Source organism: Hipposideros armiger, unplaced genomic scaffold, assembly GCF_001890085.2.
Source record: "Hipposideros armiger isolate ML-2016 unplaced genomic scaffold, ASM189008v1 scaffold_85, whole genome shotgun sequence".
NCBI lineage: Eukaryota > Metazoa > Chordata > Mammalia > Chiroptera > Hipposideridae > Hipposideros > Hipposideros armiger.
This window is the reverse complement of record NW_017731435.1, coordinates 746,630-764,818: the sequence shown is the minus strand read 5'-3', so window position 1 is coordinate 764,818 and position 18,189 is coordinate 746,630. Positions and strand designations below refer to the sequence as shown.

General features: G+C 61.8%; 1 protein-coding gene across 2 annotated transcripts in view; it reads left to right on the top strand.

The window, feature by feature from the left end:
* Positions 1 to 18,189, top strand: part of PWWP2B (PWWP domain containing 2B) — a 71,006-nt gene that overhangs the window by 39,269 nt on the left and 13,548 nt on the right. The gene's annotated exons all lie outside the window — the stretch shown is intronic.

Below are 18,189 nucleotides of genomic sequence, written 5' to 3'. Positions count from 1 at the left end.
TGGGGGCGGAGCCTCGGCTCAGTTTCTTTCGTGTCCTCAGGACGTGCCCTTGCCGGCCAGGCAGCAGGTAGACGGCGGTGCGGGCGGAAGGAGCGGGCGCAGGCCGGGTGACGAGAAGCCGCGCTCACCCCAACGCCACCAGGGCAACCCCCCAAAAGCCCCCCCCAACCCACCCCCCCATGCTCCTCCTTCGCAGCCAGGGGCACCGAGCCCAGGGGCAGGTGGGCTTCTGGCCGGAGCCCCGCCGCAGCCTCGCTTCTCCGTCCCGTCCCGCAGGAAATGCCCGTGGGCCGGAGGTACCCGTTTTCGACCCTGGGTGGGGCCTGGTGAGCCCGTGAAGGGGGCCCCACGGGTGAGCCGCACTCAGATGTCAAGTGTGACCTGAAAATGCGATGTCTGCCTTTCCGGCCCGCGGGAAGCCCAGGCGTGCTGCGTGGGCCACCTATTCTTTTTATTTTATTTTTTTTTAAGATTTTTTTTAATTGGGGAATTGGGGGGATGGGAACAGACAAGTTGATGTCCTTTTGTTCTTCAGTCTAGTTGTGGAGGACGTTGCTTCACTGGCCCAAGTTGGCACCATCATTGCGCTCTTCCCGGGCGAGGCAGATGTGGGCCACCTATTCTTAGAAGGGCTAAACACTCCTGACCCCACGCAGCACAGAGACGGACTCAGTCCACCCAAAATGTGCCGGCCACCCGTCAGCCACTCTGGTAAGGGCCCTCGTGGCGGGTGGACAGCAGTGTGGCGCCAATCCTACTGCCTTCCCAGAGTGGCACCGGGGAAGGGCCCAGGCTGCCCGGGTGGGTCCCTGGGGCGGAGCCCACGGGAGGAGCGGCCTGTGCCGCGGAGCCCGCTGCAGCGCCCACCTCTGCCAGCAGAGGGCGCCCTCCACACACACGCACACGCGGGCCCCCTGCTCAGCCCCTCCCGTGACACCGTGAGCCCCGCGGAGACCCCACTCTCCCCACGCCGCCACAAACTGCCCCGGACCCCCCAGCACCAAAGTAGTCCAGAGACCCTCTGGCCACAGCGCTGTGTGGCTGCTGCTGCTGCAGACTGGGAAGTTTACAGAGGAAGCAAGTGTCCCACCCAGAGACAGCCCTCGCGGGGACTTCCTCCCAGGAGTCTCATCAAGGGGCAGCTTGTTTGCTTTCCTGTCATCACTCGAGTTCCGTACATTGTCCCTGCGTTTCACTGGGCCCAACACTGAGGGCTTAGGCCACCACCACGCTCTGTACACAAGAAGGCCGTGGCATCTCAGCGCGTGGCCCTGTCCGGTGAGCTGCCATCCATCATCAGTCGTCACCTTCCTCTTCACCATTGTCACCACCGTCACCCTTTCACACAGAGTCTGGCACCTGAGCAGCCGCCTTTCTAGACAGTATGGGGGACTTGTCCTTCCTGGGCTGGGTGTGACCTCAGCTCTAAACGCAGGACAGCCTGACCACAGGGCGGCCGTGCAGGTGGAAGGGGTGCATCCCATGTGACCGTGACCGCAGACAGGCCCCTCCTGTAAGGGTCTCTGAGGCCTGGCAGGATGACTGCTCCACAGGCCAGGAGGGCGGGGGCACCGGGCAAGGGGGCTGTAGGACAAGGTCTGTGGGCTGGACTGTCCCCGGCAGCCTCGCGGTCCTTGCACACTGGAGCAGGACCCGCCCACAGCCTCACTGTCTAGACGGCAGCCTCGGGCTGACTGCAGATCCAGTGGCCGTGGGCCGTGCTCCAGGAAGGAGGTGTGGGGTTTCCTGTGGCTGCTGTCACAAGTTTCCACAGCTTTGTGGCTTAAAAAAATGGATTTATCCTCTCACAGTCCTGGAGGTCGGGGGTCCAACACAGTCTCTCAGGGCTAAATCAGGGTGCAGGCAGGCTGGTCCCTCAGGAGGCTCCGGGAGACTCGCTTCCAGCCTTTCCAGCACCCCTTGGCTCCCGGCTCCCCCCTCTTCCAGCCAGTGAGAGCCTCTCTGCAGCCCTGCCAGGGTGGTCACGGCGCCCCCTGAACTCTCAGCCTCCCCTCCCCTGTGAGGACCCTTGCGATGACCTTGGACCCACCTAGACCATCCAGGACAATCTCTCCACCTCACATCAGATGATTATCAACCTTGTTTCATCGACAGCCTTCCTTCCCTTTAGCTTGTACAGTGGCACGGTCACAGGTCCTGGGGGCCTTATTTCCTGCCATGACGGGTGTCTTCCCAGGCTGGCCTGGGTCACCCCAGCAGCCCCGAAACAGCTCTCTGCCCTACTCAGCAAATGTGTATTGGGTGCCAGCCACGCCACAGGCCTCCTGCCCAGAGTTGAGATTCAGAAGTGGGCTCGCTGCCTCCCCCATGCAGAACCGCAGCCAGCAGTGGGCCCATCAGCTCTCCCCGGAGGACGCTGGGTTGCTGGGCCACCAGATGCTGGGACCACCCTGCCTGCAGGTGGGACAAGCCTGCTCAGTAGCTCAGTGACCACCCAGCCAGGGGCCCCTCCGCTCCCCCACCTCCCTTGGTGCCATCGTAGGCTGCCTGCGGGAGGCTGGGTGTCTGCAGGCCCCCCCTTTCATCTCTCCCCCGACTCCAGGCAGGGCCTTCCCTGGGGAGTGAGGTGTGGACAGGATGGACGAGGGACAGAGTGCCACGTCGCAAGAGGCCCGGATCAGCGGCTCTGACCCCAGCATAGGTTTGGAGCCAGTTCAAAGGCTTCCACAGATATGTCCTGAGGGACAGCGAAGAACGACTTCTGTTCGCTTTGAGGTTCAGGAAAACCATTACCATTCAGCCTGACCACAGGGCTGGGCCAGGACACTGAATGCCGCCGCCCAGTGGCCTCAGACGCAAGAGGTGGAGGGACAGCCCTCTGAGTGGGCCTGGGGCGTGACCCAAATGGGGAGAGGGGTCCGTTCTCACAGGCCAGCACAGAGGTGGACAGAGATGGGCGCCCCTACCTGATCTGAGGGGGCGGCCACAGGCCTGTGGCCGTCGCAGTGGCTGCCTGTGTGGGTAGGCCCCGCTTTCCCCAGGAGCAGCGAGGGGCTCTCCTGCCTTCCTGTCCTGCCTGCACCTGTCCAGAGCCTTGGAACCTGGAGGGGGGGCCTTGGAACCTGGAGGGGGGGCCCACCCAGGAGTGGACCCTGGTGGGTGAAGGCACTCAGGCCTCACTTCCTCCCTGGAGCCCGCCAACCTCTCCCTTCCCTCCCCACCGGGCCCCCAGCCTCTCTCCCCACACAGCCTGGCAGTGGGGGGCAGGGGGCGATGGTAGAGCTGGTCCAGGAGTGGGGCCGCCTGTGGCCCGGCCTATGATGTGAGCTGGACCTTCAGGCTGGGGTGGACCTTTCGACTAGAGACCTCTCAGAGTCACTGTCTGTCTGGACGGGAGCCTGTGTGTCCTCACCTCCGTGGGCGGAGTGGGGGAGCTGGGAGCAGGGAGGGGGGCACCCCGGAACGCCAGCTGTGAGGATGTGCGCCTGCACTGACCCGAGCTGAGGTGTGAGCCGGCCTCCACGTGGGGTCTCTGGTCTCCCCTGGAACAAGGTGGCAGAGCCGGGTCCCTGCGGGCACCCCACTGGGGCAGCCTGCCCTGCCCGCTCGCGGTTCTGCTGCTGCCTGCTGCCTGCCCTGTGCGCTTCCCGCTCCAGTCGGCTGTGGGTAAACCAGGTTACCGCAGCTGCTCCTGGAGGGACGGGAGGCAGCCTCTGAAACGGGGACAGATGACAGCGCTTCTCCGGGGGGAGCTGACTCGTTAGCCTTTTCTAAATTAGTCAGGGGGGCAGGGGGCCTTCATGGGGCCCTGGGAACCACGGAGTCACATTCCAGCCCAAACAGGTCTGCAGCTTCTTCTCAGGAAGCACCTTGGGAGACAATGTTGGGGGTTGAGAGACAGACTGATGGGGGGAGGCCTCCAGCCAGGGGGGGCAGGGCTGCAGGGGAGGCCGTCCTCTGGGCTGGGGCCCCAGTGGCACCCTGCCTAGCAGCCTGCACCCCGCCTGAAGAAAAACACGCAAGCCTGGGTGTCCACCCTGAGCACCTTCCAATCAGGTGGCCGTCAGAATTTGTGGGCAAAGGCCAGACGTCCCCCTGGAAAAGCTGGTTCCCAGGAGGAGCCCGACTGGAAGCCCAGTGCTGCTGCAGGCCCCTCCACGCTGCCTCCTGGAACCGTGGTTTCGGAAGCTCACTGCTGACGGGCCGGCCTTGGTCACTGTGTGAGACCCAGGGCAAGCCTGTCACTCCGTGACTCCTTGAGCGAGCCAGAGCACGGGCGTCCGCACTGGTGGGGACCTGGGCCCTCTCCCTGTCTTCTGCCTTCTCCCTCATTCTCCTCCATTCTCTTCCCCACAATTTCAGCAGCTTCAGGAAACGTCTGGGAGAAGCAAGCCTGCCTGCAGGAGGTTCTAGGGAAGGGGTGGCGGGACGTCATGCTGACCCAAGGCTGCCCCCAGAGGGCCCAGCTGCATCTGAGTGAGGACAGCACCCCCAGCTGGGGTGGGGGCGTCTCTTTCATGGCTTGGGGCTGCCCCACTGCCCCAAGCCTCCTCTTAAGGGTGAAGGGTGGGTGGGGACAGGCACAGCTGCATCTGGACCAGGCTGGGGTGGGCAAGGAGCCGGTGGGGACAAGGACGTGGCCAGGAGGCAGGTGGGTTCGTGGCTGGTCAGGGCCAGGGCCAGAGTTGGCACAGCATGTGGAGTTGGTGTAGATGCTCAGACCTCGGGGGGCCTGACCAGCCCTCAGCTGGGGCCCCGAGAAGACCCCTGTGTTCCCGAGGTATGATGAGACAGTCACCCAACAGGACCCAGGGGCCAGTACATAGTCCCGGGCAGGCACCCCTCCTCGGGAACACCCGTCCCTGAACCCCAGACAGAGATGATACCTCCCCACTCCCCTGATTTGTCTCCCCTGGGTCTCCAGGCAGGCTGGCTCACACTGTGTCTCTGGTGCTTACGTTGTGCCCATGTCACAGATGTGGAAAGCGAGACTCAGAAGGCTGTCACTCGCCCAGGTCATCAGGCCGAAGCGGCACCTACCACCTGGGGCTTGGACCCTGAGCCCGTCTGCAGCTCCCAGGTCGGCGGCCGGAGCGCCCACTGCTGCCCCCATCACAGGTCCCGCAGGCCCGGTGGGGGTCAGGCCCGGCCAGCAGACCCCTTGCTGCTTGCTTTCATGTGAAGACAGCACCCCCGACCCCGGTGTGTCCCCTGGCAGGGTGACGGGAAGCCTGCAGTGGAGGCGCCCAGCCCTCCCACACGCCCTGGAAGGGCTGCCCGGCGTGCTGGGCCAGCTCCTCGTGTTTCCTGGCGTGGTATAAACCAGTTCGTTCTGTCCAGGCCTGGACCCGGCCCAGGCTTCCGGGAGAGGCCTCACGCGTGGCCCCGGGAAGGCCCTTCCCCTGCAGCCTGAGCAGGTCCTCCAGGCCTCCGCTCGCCCGTGGTGTGCAGCCAGCTCTCAGGGAAGGTCTGCCCCTGGGAGGGACATCGGTGCTGGGCTTGGGGAAAGGGGAACGGAGGCCCAGGAGTGGGCCACCTGCCCTGGTGGCCAAGCTGGCCCGATTCTGCCAGCTCCTGGCCTGTGGGCCTCCCTGCTTCAGACAAGCCCGTGCCGTGTCCGTGTCCATGTCTGTGAGCCTGGGGTTTGTCCCCAGAGAGCGGGAGGGACAGGATGGGGGCGGGGCTCGCGGTGGGGTCCTCACCCCCGCTGCCTAGGGCACCAGACCTCCTGGACGCAGGATGGCGGCTCTTGCCCTGTGAGAGCAGTGCTCCGCGCTGGCCCAACGTGGGAAGGGCGGTGGGCCTGGCTCTGGGCAAGTCCTGGTTTTCTTCCCTAGCCGGGTTCCTGGGGGCCTGCCTGTCCCAACCCCAAAGCTCCCAGGACGCCCTGCAGGCCAAGCCAGGGCCTACCCAGCGGTCCGGTGGGAGGACAGTTGTGGCCCAAGCCCTGGACTCAGCTGCCCGCTGGCCAGGAGCTGGGGGCTCAGCACTGGCCTCTCAGCCTCGATTCCCGGTGAATGGTGACAACATCCTGCCACGGGTCAGATCCACCCCAGGGCAGTGGGCAGGCACGCCCAGACAGGCCCAGGGGACACGCTTCACACTGGGCTTCCGGGCCGGCCAGCCGTGCCCCAGCCCAGACCTGCCACAGTCTGTTGTGTGTGCCCGACTCCACCCTTGCCAGCCTGCCTGGGGCCTGGGCCTCGATCTCCTCTTGGGCTCCACACAGAGTCCAGCTGACCCTCTGTGTGCCCAGCTCTGCAGAATTAGGGCGCCCCAAGAGTACCTCAAAGTAAAAACAGCGCCAAGGGGAAATTCGTGAGCTGCTCTTCCCAATGCACTGCTGCAACCTGTGTTGAAATAGCCAGGATCAAATCCTTTCTAAAAGGGGCACTGGTGGACGCCCTGCTGGTGCCCAAGGCTGTGGGGGTCCACCGAGGGCACCCCCAAAGCCTACCTGAGGCCGCCGTCTGAACGCACCAGAAAGAAAGCACGTAGCTGTGAGCTGAAGTGGCCCCTCTCTCTGGGAGCCCACGGCTGCTCGGGCGCAGCGGCCCAGGGGCTCAGCCTCCCAGCAGGGCAGGGTCTGCTTCAGGCTGTGATCCACATGTCCAGCTTGGCGTCATCACAGCCCCTGCTGAGGAGAGCCGAGGGGTCGGGGCCACATGGATGGGTCCCCAGGAAAGAGGGCCCATCCCCCACCAGGCACGTAGGACCAACACCTGGTTCACTGAAGGAGCCATCAGCTTTGGGTCAAGGCCACAGTCCCTTCCCCGCCCCCCGGCCGGTCCTGGAGGTAGACAGTAGGCTCCACCGTGTGGCTGACCAGCCACTGGTCCTCCACGCACACCTGGACAGCCCTGGGCAGCTCTTGGCCTCATCTTGTTGACCCCCCTTGGGGCTGCTGCCGGCTGGGAGGAGGCGCAGGGCTGCTGTGAGACCCCAGCACGTTGGCAAAAGGAAACACACACCCCTCGCAGCCATCATGTCCTGTCAATCCTGAGCTGGGAGCTTCTGCAGGCAGGGACAGCATAGAGCACACGGCAGGTGACCGCCTGGGGGACAACCCGGGGGGAGACCTTGAACATCAGGCCGTGGGCCCTATGTAGATGGTACGGTCACCACGGCGCCCGTGATTTGCCTAATGAAGGAACAGTCCAGAAGAATGATGGCAGACCTGGAGAAAGGGAGGGGCCGTCGCTGTGGCCTCCTGGGTGTGGGCCCAGGCGACTGTGCAAAAGACCGGGCTTTCGATGCGAGGGGACTGTGCGCCTGCCTGCCCGTCCAGCCCTGGAGGCGTCCAGCCTGAGCTGACCGCTGCCCTGGCCCAGACCCGCCGGCCTGAGACGCACGTCGGCAGTAGGGAGGGGAGACCCCGGCCTGGCCGCCTCCCGCAGCCCAACACTCCCTGCAGACCCGCTGTCATCACAGTGCCCCAGATTCTGCTTCTGGAAATACACTTGCAATTAAGTCCAAAGGCCCAGAGAGCTGCCCGAGCGAAGGCGATGGTTACACAACCTCATTACGGGGCTCCCAGGGCAACCACATGGGGCCCCCACGAGGGGACGGCTCTGGGAAGCGGGGGCTCCATCCTCCCGGCTTGAAGGTGGGAGGAGGGGCAGCGAGGAAGGCAGGCCCCACACGTCTTCACGTGGGAGTTGCGGCCCCTGAGCGGGCACAGGTGACCTGACAAGCCCCCACTCCGCCCCACCCCCGTGGCGCTTCCTGAGGGACAGTGGACTTGCTTGAGGGTGAGGGGGCTCCGGGCTCAGAGGGGCAGCCGGGCTGAGGGTTGGATCCCCAGGTTTTGGAAGAGGGGTGGCCACTCCCTGGGAGGTGCCTGGGCCTCCAGCAGGGAGGGGCAGGGCCGAGGCCCAGACACAGGCGCAGCCTCAGGGGTCAGAGCCTCCCCGGGATGAGGCTGAGCACTGACCTGCCCCGCTGGGGGACGCATGGCCACTTCCACCCGTCTAGACCAGTCAGGGCTTGGAGGTTCTTTGTGGCCGGCACTGAAATGAAAAGGAGGTAGTGGGGAGAGCAGGGGCCTGCAGCCATGTGCGCGGGGACTCGATGGGGCAGAGCAGGGGCCTGTGGCCGTGCACACGGGGACTCGATGGGCTCCAGCTTTGTCCTGGCCGGGAGGAGGGCTCGCCAGGCCTGCTGACCCTCCCCTGTCTCCTAGGCAGCGGCTGGGTGTGGCTGGGCAGGTGAGGCGGTCACTGAGCCATGCAGAGCTGGGCACTGGCTGCCTGCCCTTGGCAACCAGATTCCGGGCAAGAGGCGTTTATGGCCCCTTGTCTAGGAGGAGCCATGCCAGGCCTTCTGGGCAGTGCCGGCCCGTCCCCTGCCCTGCACGCAGGCCCCTTCCCCTGCTAAGTGTCCGCCAGATGGGAACTCAGCGGGCTTGTCGGCACTGCTTCTCCTCCAGACAGGGTGCCGCCTTCTCTAGTGACAGAGCTGTTTCTCAGCACCACGGGACACCTATGGAACGGGTGCCACGCCGCCCACACACCCAGAGCCAGAGGAACCGCAGTGACCCCACAAGCGGCACCCGTTTTCCTGTCCCCAGCACTCCTCGTTGCCAGGTCTGTGCCTGCCCTAAGGATACACAGTCCCTGTCACCATGCCATTCCCAACCTGTGAGCAGGTGACATCAGTTACCCCCAGGGATGAAATGGGGGTGGTGGCCAGAGTGCCAGGAGCAGATGTCCAAGCACGATGGCTGCTGGCGTGGCAGGTGGGGGCCCAGCCTAGGAGGGGACATGTGCAGAAGAAGTGAGCGCACAAAGCAGGCGTGGCGGAGGATGTGGGCCCGGCTTCTGGGCAGAGACAAAGCAGGTGCAAAGGCCCGAGGCAGGAGGGGAGGAGCAGGCGTGGACTGTGTGGGGTCCCTGCAGGCCCCGGAGGCCGGGACAGAGGGCGTTGGGGCCGGCAGGTGGGCAGGTGGGGGAGGAGGGGCCGACGCAGTGGGGCTGAGGCGTCCACGTCCACGGCAGTGCAAACCTTGCTTGCTGTGATTTGACTTCCAGCCCTCCCTGCCCTGGTGGGGCTGTCAAGTCTGATTCCAGGGGCAAATGCCAATTTGTTTAGGAAAATATGTCAAGGGCTCTTTCGGTTCTGAAAGGAAAAGCCCAGGGCACAGCTTGGACCAGGAATCAAGAGTCCAAGTGGCCCTGAGCGAAGGAGGGCCTCCCACGCGGCCAGAGGTTCTGCAGGTCAAGCTGTTAGGTGCCCCTCCCGGGCCTGGGCGGCTCGGAGACGGAGGAGCTTGGGGTTTGGTTCTCGATAAAGCACCTCGAGTGTTCGTTTAATTTCCCTGACGACTAGAGAGGTCAAGCATTTTCATTTCAGGCGTTGGCTTTATTTTATGGGAATTGTTTGAGCCTATCTTTGCCCATTTCCATTGGGATCTTTGTCTTAAATTAGTTTTGGAGCTTTTCATCTATTGCAAGTATTTTTTCCTGTTTCATACTTGGCTCTTAATTTATTGAAGATATTTTTATATATGAGATTGTTTGCACTCAAATTTATCTGTATTTGCCTTTGACGATTCTTCTGTGGGTGTATGCTTACAAAGTTCTTACCAAATTCAAAACCGGTGGCACACTTACGTGCGTTGTTTTTACTTATACTATGCTTCTTTTTTATTCGCTTCTCTAACCCATCTGGAATTAAAAATATAACTTTATTTTCTCTCCAAGTAATTAACCAAGTATCCAGTGATGTTGTTGACTATTTGTTATGGGACCGAGGTCTCTGTCAAGACGACGGAGGTGCGGGTGGGGCTTAAAGGAAGCCAAGAGGATATGGCGTTCCCCAGGACGTGTGGCTCTGGGCCACTCTGGCTGCAGGAACAAGGGAGTGTGCGGGAACCCCAAAAGGAGAGCTGTTTGCAGAGACCGCTGCAGGGACCCCCAGGCGTTGGGTAAGAGGGAGCTGACAGGAGCAGGTCAGGAGGTGAACCCTGAGGCCCTGTCCCCCAACCCCCAGCTCTGGCCACTTCCTGCCTGTTCAAACCTCATCTGAAGGAGGGAGTGGCCAGAAGCCCCCCAGGCCTGGAGGGCAGACTTTGAGAGGAGCGTCTGGGCTCCCCTCACAACTGTTTGCTTCCCCACATGGCTGAAGGTGGTCGGTGCCAGCTCTTCACCTCAGTGGGTGCCAGTGGACACCATCCCCCTTGATGACCTCGTGTTGGTCTCTCCCTTGCAAACAGTGACTGGGAGTCCTGGTCCTGGGACGACCAGCTCTTGGTGTCACTCAGTGTCCCATATGGGGCGGAGGCGGGCGGAGGCGGGTGGCAGCCCCCCCCCCTCCCGCCATCTCCAGCCAGGCTGTGTCCTGGGAACCCAAGCCCCAGAGTGGGCATGAACCAGGTGGAGCTCCTCTGGGTTCAAGCTCGGGTCTGCTGGGCAGGCTGGGACGCCTCCCCCGGGGTCTGCTGGCCGGCGGTCTGCCCTTCCGCAGGGAGGGTGAGTCTGGCTTCTGCTCTGCAGTCGTTAGGTTTCTGGAGCTCCGTCCATCCAAGATCAATAAGCCATTTGCAGCGCGGAGAGGAGCGCTCCCCACGACCCTGTGGCATTTCGGCAGCAAACTGTTAGTCAGCAGCAACCTTTGTGTCTGTCAGCCGCCCGCCCGCTCGCCCGCCCGCCTGCCCACCTGCCATGCATGTCCTGAAGCCAGGGCCCCCGCGTGACATTCAACATTCGTAGGAGCAGCTTCAGGTCCTTGGGGACTGGCAGGGGCTTGGGGGCTGCCATCCGAGTCCTCCTGTCACCCACAGACGGGCCCCACCGCCCAGCCCTGCTCAGAGCTACAGGAGTAAGCATGGGGTGGGGTGGGGGGCACAGCCCGTGAGGAGCTGGCCGTGCTGGAGCCCCCGGCCACTGCGCCTCAGCCCCGGGACACCGGAGGCCAGGAGCTGATGCCCGTCCTCATGCCGGCAGCCAGCCCTCACATCGCTTCTGCTCCTCGTCGCCTCGTCACCTGGACCCAGTCTCACCCTGGGCCTCCTCCTGGTGACGCGTGCCTCTGACCATGCCGTCCCAGTGTCCTCACAGCCTTCAGTGTCGGGCTCCTTGGGCCCCGCCAGCCTCCCGCCCGCTCTCACCTCGGCCCACTCCTAGGTCACAGGGTCTCAGACTTCACCTCCTGGCCCAGGACTCCGGGCCTGGCACACTTGCAGGGCCAGTGGGTGGAGCTGTAGTGAGCTGACAGGTGCCCTCCTGGGTCCTGCTTCTTGTGACACAGTCACACGGACACATAGACACAGACACACACACACACACACACACACACACACACACACACACACACTCTGAGCCAAGCTGAACAACTGAGTGTCACTTCATACCCCTGCTCGCCCGGGCCCGGCACATAGTAGACGTGGCAACTTCCAGGACAACTTGTACCAGCTGGCAGCTTAGGAGGTGCTACAGGAATCTGCTTCTGAGGTCTCTGGGGGTCTGTGGGCCAGGAGACCGGCCATGCCCATCGGGGGCCAGGGGAGGGAAGGCCAGTCACGCAGCCTGGACTCCTCACCCTGCAGGTCACCCCTCAAATGTAGCTTCTTCTAAAAGGCCACTGGACCCTCCCCCAGGTGACGTCACCCTTCTGAGTGTCCCGGCACTCCCACATGCCTTGACATTTATCACAGCTGTGATTCCATGTCACGTGCTCTGCCCCTCGGGACCACGGAACCCCCAAAGCAGGCACAGTCTGTCGCTCGCAGCCCACTCCCCCGTTTCGTGGCAGCCCAGCCAAGCCCTGTGCGCGGGAAGCAGGACAGGAAGGCATGTTCTTTGCTGTTTCTTGGTTCCAGCCGGGCATCTGTCCAGTGGTCGTGGGAGCGGCCCAGAGTCTCACTTCTGTAGGGTGACGGGGAGGGGTGCTGCTGCTGGGGCTCCGTTCAGATCTGAAATGGCTCCTAGACACCTTGGGGTGCAAGCTGACACCACGTGGCCGGTCAGGGAGCACCCCCTGGGAATTTTCCTGGAACCAAACATGCAAACCCTGAGCAGGTATGTATCCCAGGTCCCCACAGTGAGAACGCACTCAGCCCTCAAGGCCAAAGGTCCTGGAAGGAGGTTCAGAAACCCTGGGGGGCAGATGGGGGTGCGTGGCAAGCGGCCAGAGAGCTCAAATGGGGCACCTGCTCCTTCTCTGGCTCACGGAACTGGGGCATGGCTCGCGGTGGCTCTCGGACAGCCGGTTTTATCCCTCCCTCACAGGAATTCTGAGAACTGTTTCACAGAAGAAAACAAGGACATTGAGACAAGCTTTAAACCTGAAACGAACGCCTCCAGCTGGACCAAAGGTTGTCCCATCCAAGTGATTTCCTCTGCTTTGAACCAAATAGAAAGCCGGGGCAGGGAAGCAGCTGAGCCTAAATTAGCCACAGCCTCAGGAGGGCACCACACCAGCCAGAGCGCCACTGTGCCAAAGCCCCAGCACAGGGACCCAAGCGTCCTCAGAGGCTTGAGTGGGACCCACGTGCTGCCGGGTGGAGAGGGGGATGCTGCCACCCCAAGCCTGCCCCTCGTGGAGTGGCACTGTGGGCAGGCCTCGCACAGGCAGGCCCAGCCGTGGGGGAGAGAGGCCGGGGGAAGGCTACGGGCCCTGCAGCCCAGCCCGAGGCCACGCCTGTCTGGGGCCTGTCTCCTCCAGGCCGGTGGCTCAGGGGTTAGGACACTGAGTCCCCGTTGCCAGAGCAGGCGTGGGGCAGCCCCGTGTGGTCAGTGAGCGCAGTGACGGCGTAGGGCTGGGTTAGCTCGTTTTCTGCTTGGTCAGTCAGTGCACTGGGCAGGCTGTTGCTGTCACTACACGTCTGGAGCAGCTGCAGACATTGTGGTTCACGCAAGAGAAAGCCACAGGCTTGGCCACTCTGCAGGAGTGGAGGACCCGCTCAGAGCCCCCCAGCAGACCACACCACATGCTGCCTTGGGAACACGAGCTCCACCCCCCTGGCCACGCCCCCCCCAACACACACCAGGACAGGACAAGGATGGGCCAGGATGGGACAAGGGGCCCTGAGCCTGAGCCCCAGAGATCACAAGGGTGTGCAGAGGAGGGTGGGGCTGGCGGCCAGGCACATGCTGTGCGTTGTCCTGACTGTGAGTGACCTCCCCCTGTGCCACCATGGGCTTGCTCAAACATGTTCCAGGACCCCAGTGTCTTGTCTAAGAGGCCAGCAAACTACGTGAGGTCTCAAGTCCCTTGGCAATGTGGCTTTAGCCTGGAGACTGCCAGCACCCACAGCAGTGTTCTAGAACATTCACAGGACATGTGAGAGGCTGGCAGGGTGGGGGACAGCCGTCCAGGCCACAGGACCAGATCCTGCATCTGCTACCAGAACACGATGGGGCTTTCCAGGTCCTGGCGTCCTGCCCACAGCCGGCCTGGTATGAGACGACTGCCTCCCTCAGACCCCACCCCCACGCTCTATGCAATTGGTCAGGTGGTTGGTTCATCAAGTCTGCACGGTCAGCATCCAAAGAGGCTGCGGGGAGAGTCTCAAAGGCTGAGGGCAGGGCTCAGCGAGGCCGAGGGACGCGCTATGGAGGCTGGTCTGTGGGACGGGGCAGAGTCCCCAAGCTCATGGGGCCGAGCAGAAGGTGCTTGGCTGAGGGAAGTGGATGGAACTCCATCCCGGGTGCCTCCACTCGCTCCCAGGAATTCGGCTGTGCGCTTGGGGCTTGGGACCTCGGACAGTTTCAGCTTTCAGCACCCCTGATCCCCAGCCCAGACTTACTGATTCCTGGGGACATTTCCACTGATCTCAGGAAAGGCGGAGAATGCCTCTAAACAGTTTTAAGACAGGGCAGATGTACTACTATCGTGTTAGAATCTGTACTTGTTCTGTCAAACAACTCGCAGTGGTCATGAGTCCAAATGGGGTTGTATCTACTGTGACCCAGTTTTCTCTTTCAAAAGCTGCCAGGGTGGAGCCTGGGTCCATCCTGGGCTGATCCCTGGTCCATCCTGGGCTGATCCCGGGTCCATCCTGGGCTGATCCCGGGTCCATCCTGGGCTGATCCCTGGTCCATCCTGTGTTGATCCCTGGTCCATCCTGGGTTGATCCCTGGTCCATCCTGGGCTGATCCCGGGTCCATCCTGGGCTGATCCCGGGTCCATCCTGGGTGGAGCCTGGGTCTACATGGGTGATTGGTTCCTTTCAAGTCTCGGCCCTAAACCACTGTTTCTTGTGCCCAGGCTGGCCCTGCTGTGTCCTTCCCCTGACCTCGGGAAGCAGAGCCCTGTTCCCTGCACTCTCCCACCATTCCTGGACCCCGCCCCCCCAACCGAGGTCATACTTTCTTCCTCATCCTTGTCTTTGAGACTGAACCACAGCAGAAGGGCCTCGTCTAAGCCAAAACCCCCAGGAACTAAGTTTGAGATGTTTTGTTCATCTGAGGACCAGTGTTCTTACCAGCCTTTACCAGAGCGTGTCCATTTCAAGGGTGAGTTTTGCTGGGGAATTGCTGCTTCATTTTCTAAGTAAAATCTACTCGCCCTTGACCCTTCAGCTGGGTTGATGGAATTGATCATTTTGTACATACGTGCTCCCTTCCTAATGGGTGTGCAGTCCAGGGCTGCAGTGCAGCTCAGCAGCTCTGGGGGCCACTCGCAGCCCAGAGGCCCATGGGAGGGGTGGACGGCGCTCAGGGCTGAGTGAGGGGGAGGCCAGCTTGGGCACAGGCCTTGAGGCTCGGGGGCAGGACCACCCACAGCGGGCACTGTCTCTAAGGGAAGCGTGCTATCCGGTCCTAGACGGGGAGGCAGGGAGGCAGCCCGGCTTCTTCTGGGAACCAGATCACAGGGGGCACCAGGAAGCCAGCACCTACCTTGCAGGTGGGGCCTGAGGCAGCCTCCCACCCTCGTAGGCACCATCGCAACCTCCCCAGAACCTGACACCGGTGAAGTGGGCGGGCAGGACCACTCTGGTCTCTGAACTTGGAAAGAGAAGTGAACCTTCTGTCACATCCTTCATTTAAACCCGATTCCTGGAGCTCATAAAAAGACTCCCACGTTATAAGTCCCCTGGGTGCTGGAGGGACAGCCACGTTCAGTGACACAGCCAAAGCAGATGTCTGACCACACACCGTGTGGGTGCTTCCAGACTGTGCCATGGCCTGGGGAGCGTGTAGGGAGACAGGAAGCAGGTTGGCGGCCCCTTAGGCTGCAGGGGGGCTGTAACCGGCTGAGGGCGGGAGGCATGAGGGTGTCCTAAGGTTAACTGTGCCGATGGTAGCACGTATCTGTGACTAGACCAAAAGCGCTGAACTGTATACTTAAAAGGAGTGAATTGTATCGTGTGTGAAATATATTTCCAGAAAGCTGTTTAAAAAAAAAAAAAGAATGTCCCCCCAAAATAATGTTTTCTCAGAAAACATTTCTCAGGGCCGATGTGCCCTCACCTGGGCGTCCTCACCAGCCTCTCCTGCCAGCGAGGGTCCCGCTCACTCCCGCCTGACCTGCGCGTGAGAAAGGCAGCACTGCGTGTGGAGGCGCCGGGCTGAGCTCTAAGCGCACGCGAGGGGCTGCCTGTTACCCAATCTTCCTCTTCCATCCAGTTTCCGGCTCTGGGCGCGAGTCTGTGGATACGCGGTATGTCGGATGTGAGCGGTCATGGAAACTTCCCACGATACTTAGGCCAAGCTGAGTCAATGGCAAAGGGAGGCTTTTTTTAGATTTATCTCTTGTCATGATGACTTTAAAAGGTCAATTATTAAGGATAATGTTTTTCTGGGTTTTTCAATCAGAGTAAGCTCGTTGCTTGGTGTCAATACACAGCCAATAACGGGGGTGGGACTGGGATGGGGTAACTTCCTTCACTGTTTGACAAAAAGGCTTCGGTAATAATTGTGAGGCTTCCAGTTCTGCCAGGAATGTCACTCGCACCGCACTGCTCAGCCCAGTGAAGTTTTTAGAAAGCAACCCCACTAACAGCAATGCTTTCTGAACTCAGGCTGCCTGTCAGCTGAAATCCGGGGTGAAGGACATGGGGTGCCTGTGGCCAGGGGCTCCAAGACCCCGGCACCCCGCAGAGTGGGGTCCTGCAGTGTTTCCCCCACAGGGTCCCTGCCATGACCTTGGAAACTGTCCCTTTATGCCTCTGCCTCCGTCCCTGGCCCAGGTTCAACCCGAGGGTCCTGTGGGCTCTGGCTGGTCCCGCACACCTCCCTCTGGGAAGGGCCCAGGTCTGGGTGACTGAAGTCACACCACCATGTGCCTTAGCCACGCGCTGGGCCCATGGCTGCACGTGCACTCAGGGAGAGGGGTGCCCATGAGCCCCTTCTGTGACCGAGGACGGCCACTTCCACCCAGGGAACGCTTCAGGGAGGTGTCTGCCCAGAACGCTGGAGCTGGCCGGATGAAGTGACCAATCAGTGCAGGACTCAGAGGCCTGGGCCCAGCCAAGACTCAGTGACTCCGACAGGCCCTGAAAACCCAGAGCCTCTCGCAGTTCAGCTGAGGCTCTGTTGGCCCACGTGGCCGGTGAATGCCCCTCTGCCCAGGGCTGCTCCCCCTCAGCAGAGCAGGTGTGCCCAAGAACCTTCCTGCAGGCCTCTGGGGCCTCCCAGATGCTGATGATGGTAGAGGGTATGGGGTCTGTGCTTTAGGAACTTGTTCTTTGTAGGTGGTCTTAATCTCCAATAAAAAAAATATTCTGATTTTTCGGGGCCCTGGTCCCCCAATGCCAAGGTTAACCACTGCACTGCAGCTGTGCATACAGGAGGTGGAACAGAGGGGCGTAGCAGGGTGGCTATTGAACCCCGAGAGCCTCCATGGAGGCGCAGGTTCACCCCACCCCGTCCACCCTTGTTTCCTCCTGAAACTCCCCACAAGGTCCTGGGAGCGTTTTGGGAAGTGGGAGTCTGCAGGAGGGGGCGCAGGTGGCACAGGCTGGGCGTGCCCCCCAGAGATGGCCGTCACTGTCCTCCCAGGTGAGCTCAGCCACCGAGATGCTCATTGCCACTCCAGAGCTGAGTTTTGGGGTCTTCGGCCCTTTCTGAAGGAAGCCAGGCCTGGCAGCTGTCCCCGGGCCCAGAACCCAGGACCGACCGTGAAGGATGCGGGGAAGGGTCCCTCTCCCAGAGCCTGCCTGTGCCGACAGGACACCGAGATAGGAGTCGTCGCAGCAGCCACAGAGCAGCCTGCACTCTCAGCGCGAGCTTGGGGCTGGCGGTTAACGCTCTCATGGGGTCACTAGAACTGCTGGCCCCTTCCTGACGCCGAGATGGACATGGTTTCAAGTTTAGCAAAAATACGAGTGACGGAGCCGTCCTTCTACAGATCAAGGGAGTGCGTCCCAGAGCAGGGTGTGTTCTGGTTGTAAGTAGGTGGCTCACATCTCAATTGGCCAGGATATTAAAAAGCATCCCGGAGGAGGTCTGGGACGCTGGGCAGAGGGACGAAGGCTCCTTCAGAAAGCATCAGAAAGAGGGCGGTCACAGAACCACGGCACCAAGTGCCCTGGACTCTGGGAGGCGCAGGGCCCTGCTCTGCGTACCCAGGGGCCTGCTGAAGGCCACCTCAGCACCACGGGCCCTGCCATGACAGCAAGAGGGGCTGCAGCTGGCACCAACACAGGGCACCCTCTCCACCAGGGTGAGCCACAACTTCCAAGTCTGCCCGAGGTCACCCCACACACACCAGCTCAGGCCACACTGCTCTCCCCACCCCCACACATCCGTCTGGGGAAATGCTTGCCTCCCAGAAGCTCATGGCCCATGCATCACCGATGATGGCAGCTCCTGGCGACACAGTTGGACCCCACGGACCCTTCAGGTCGTACTCACTCCCGGGTCAGCCCTGCCAGGACCCCTGAAATGGGTGCTGGACCTGATGGACAGCATCCTGGCTGCAGCTTCAGTCCGAAAGAATTCAGCTTGGCATCACTACCCGACGACTCTGGATGAGCTGAGCTGGCCAAAATGTGATTTGAAGTGATGTGAGAAAGGCTAGGGACACCCACGGGCCACAGTGAGGTCAGCAGTCCTTGGTCTTCTGGGGCTTCAGTGCCCGACTGTCAAAAGGGGATGTGTGAGGCTCCCACAAGCCGGTGCCCCAGCGTAGGTGTCAGTCTCAGCCACATGGGGGATTTAAAAGTCCCCACATCCAGGCCACACGAGGCCCTTCGGGCGGCACCCAGGCATCCAGGTTCCTGTAAAGCGACTGTGAGTCACAAGCAGCCAGAGATACCACAGACCAGGCCCCACAAGGAGCGCC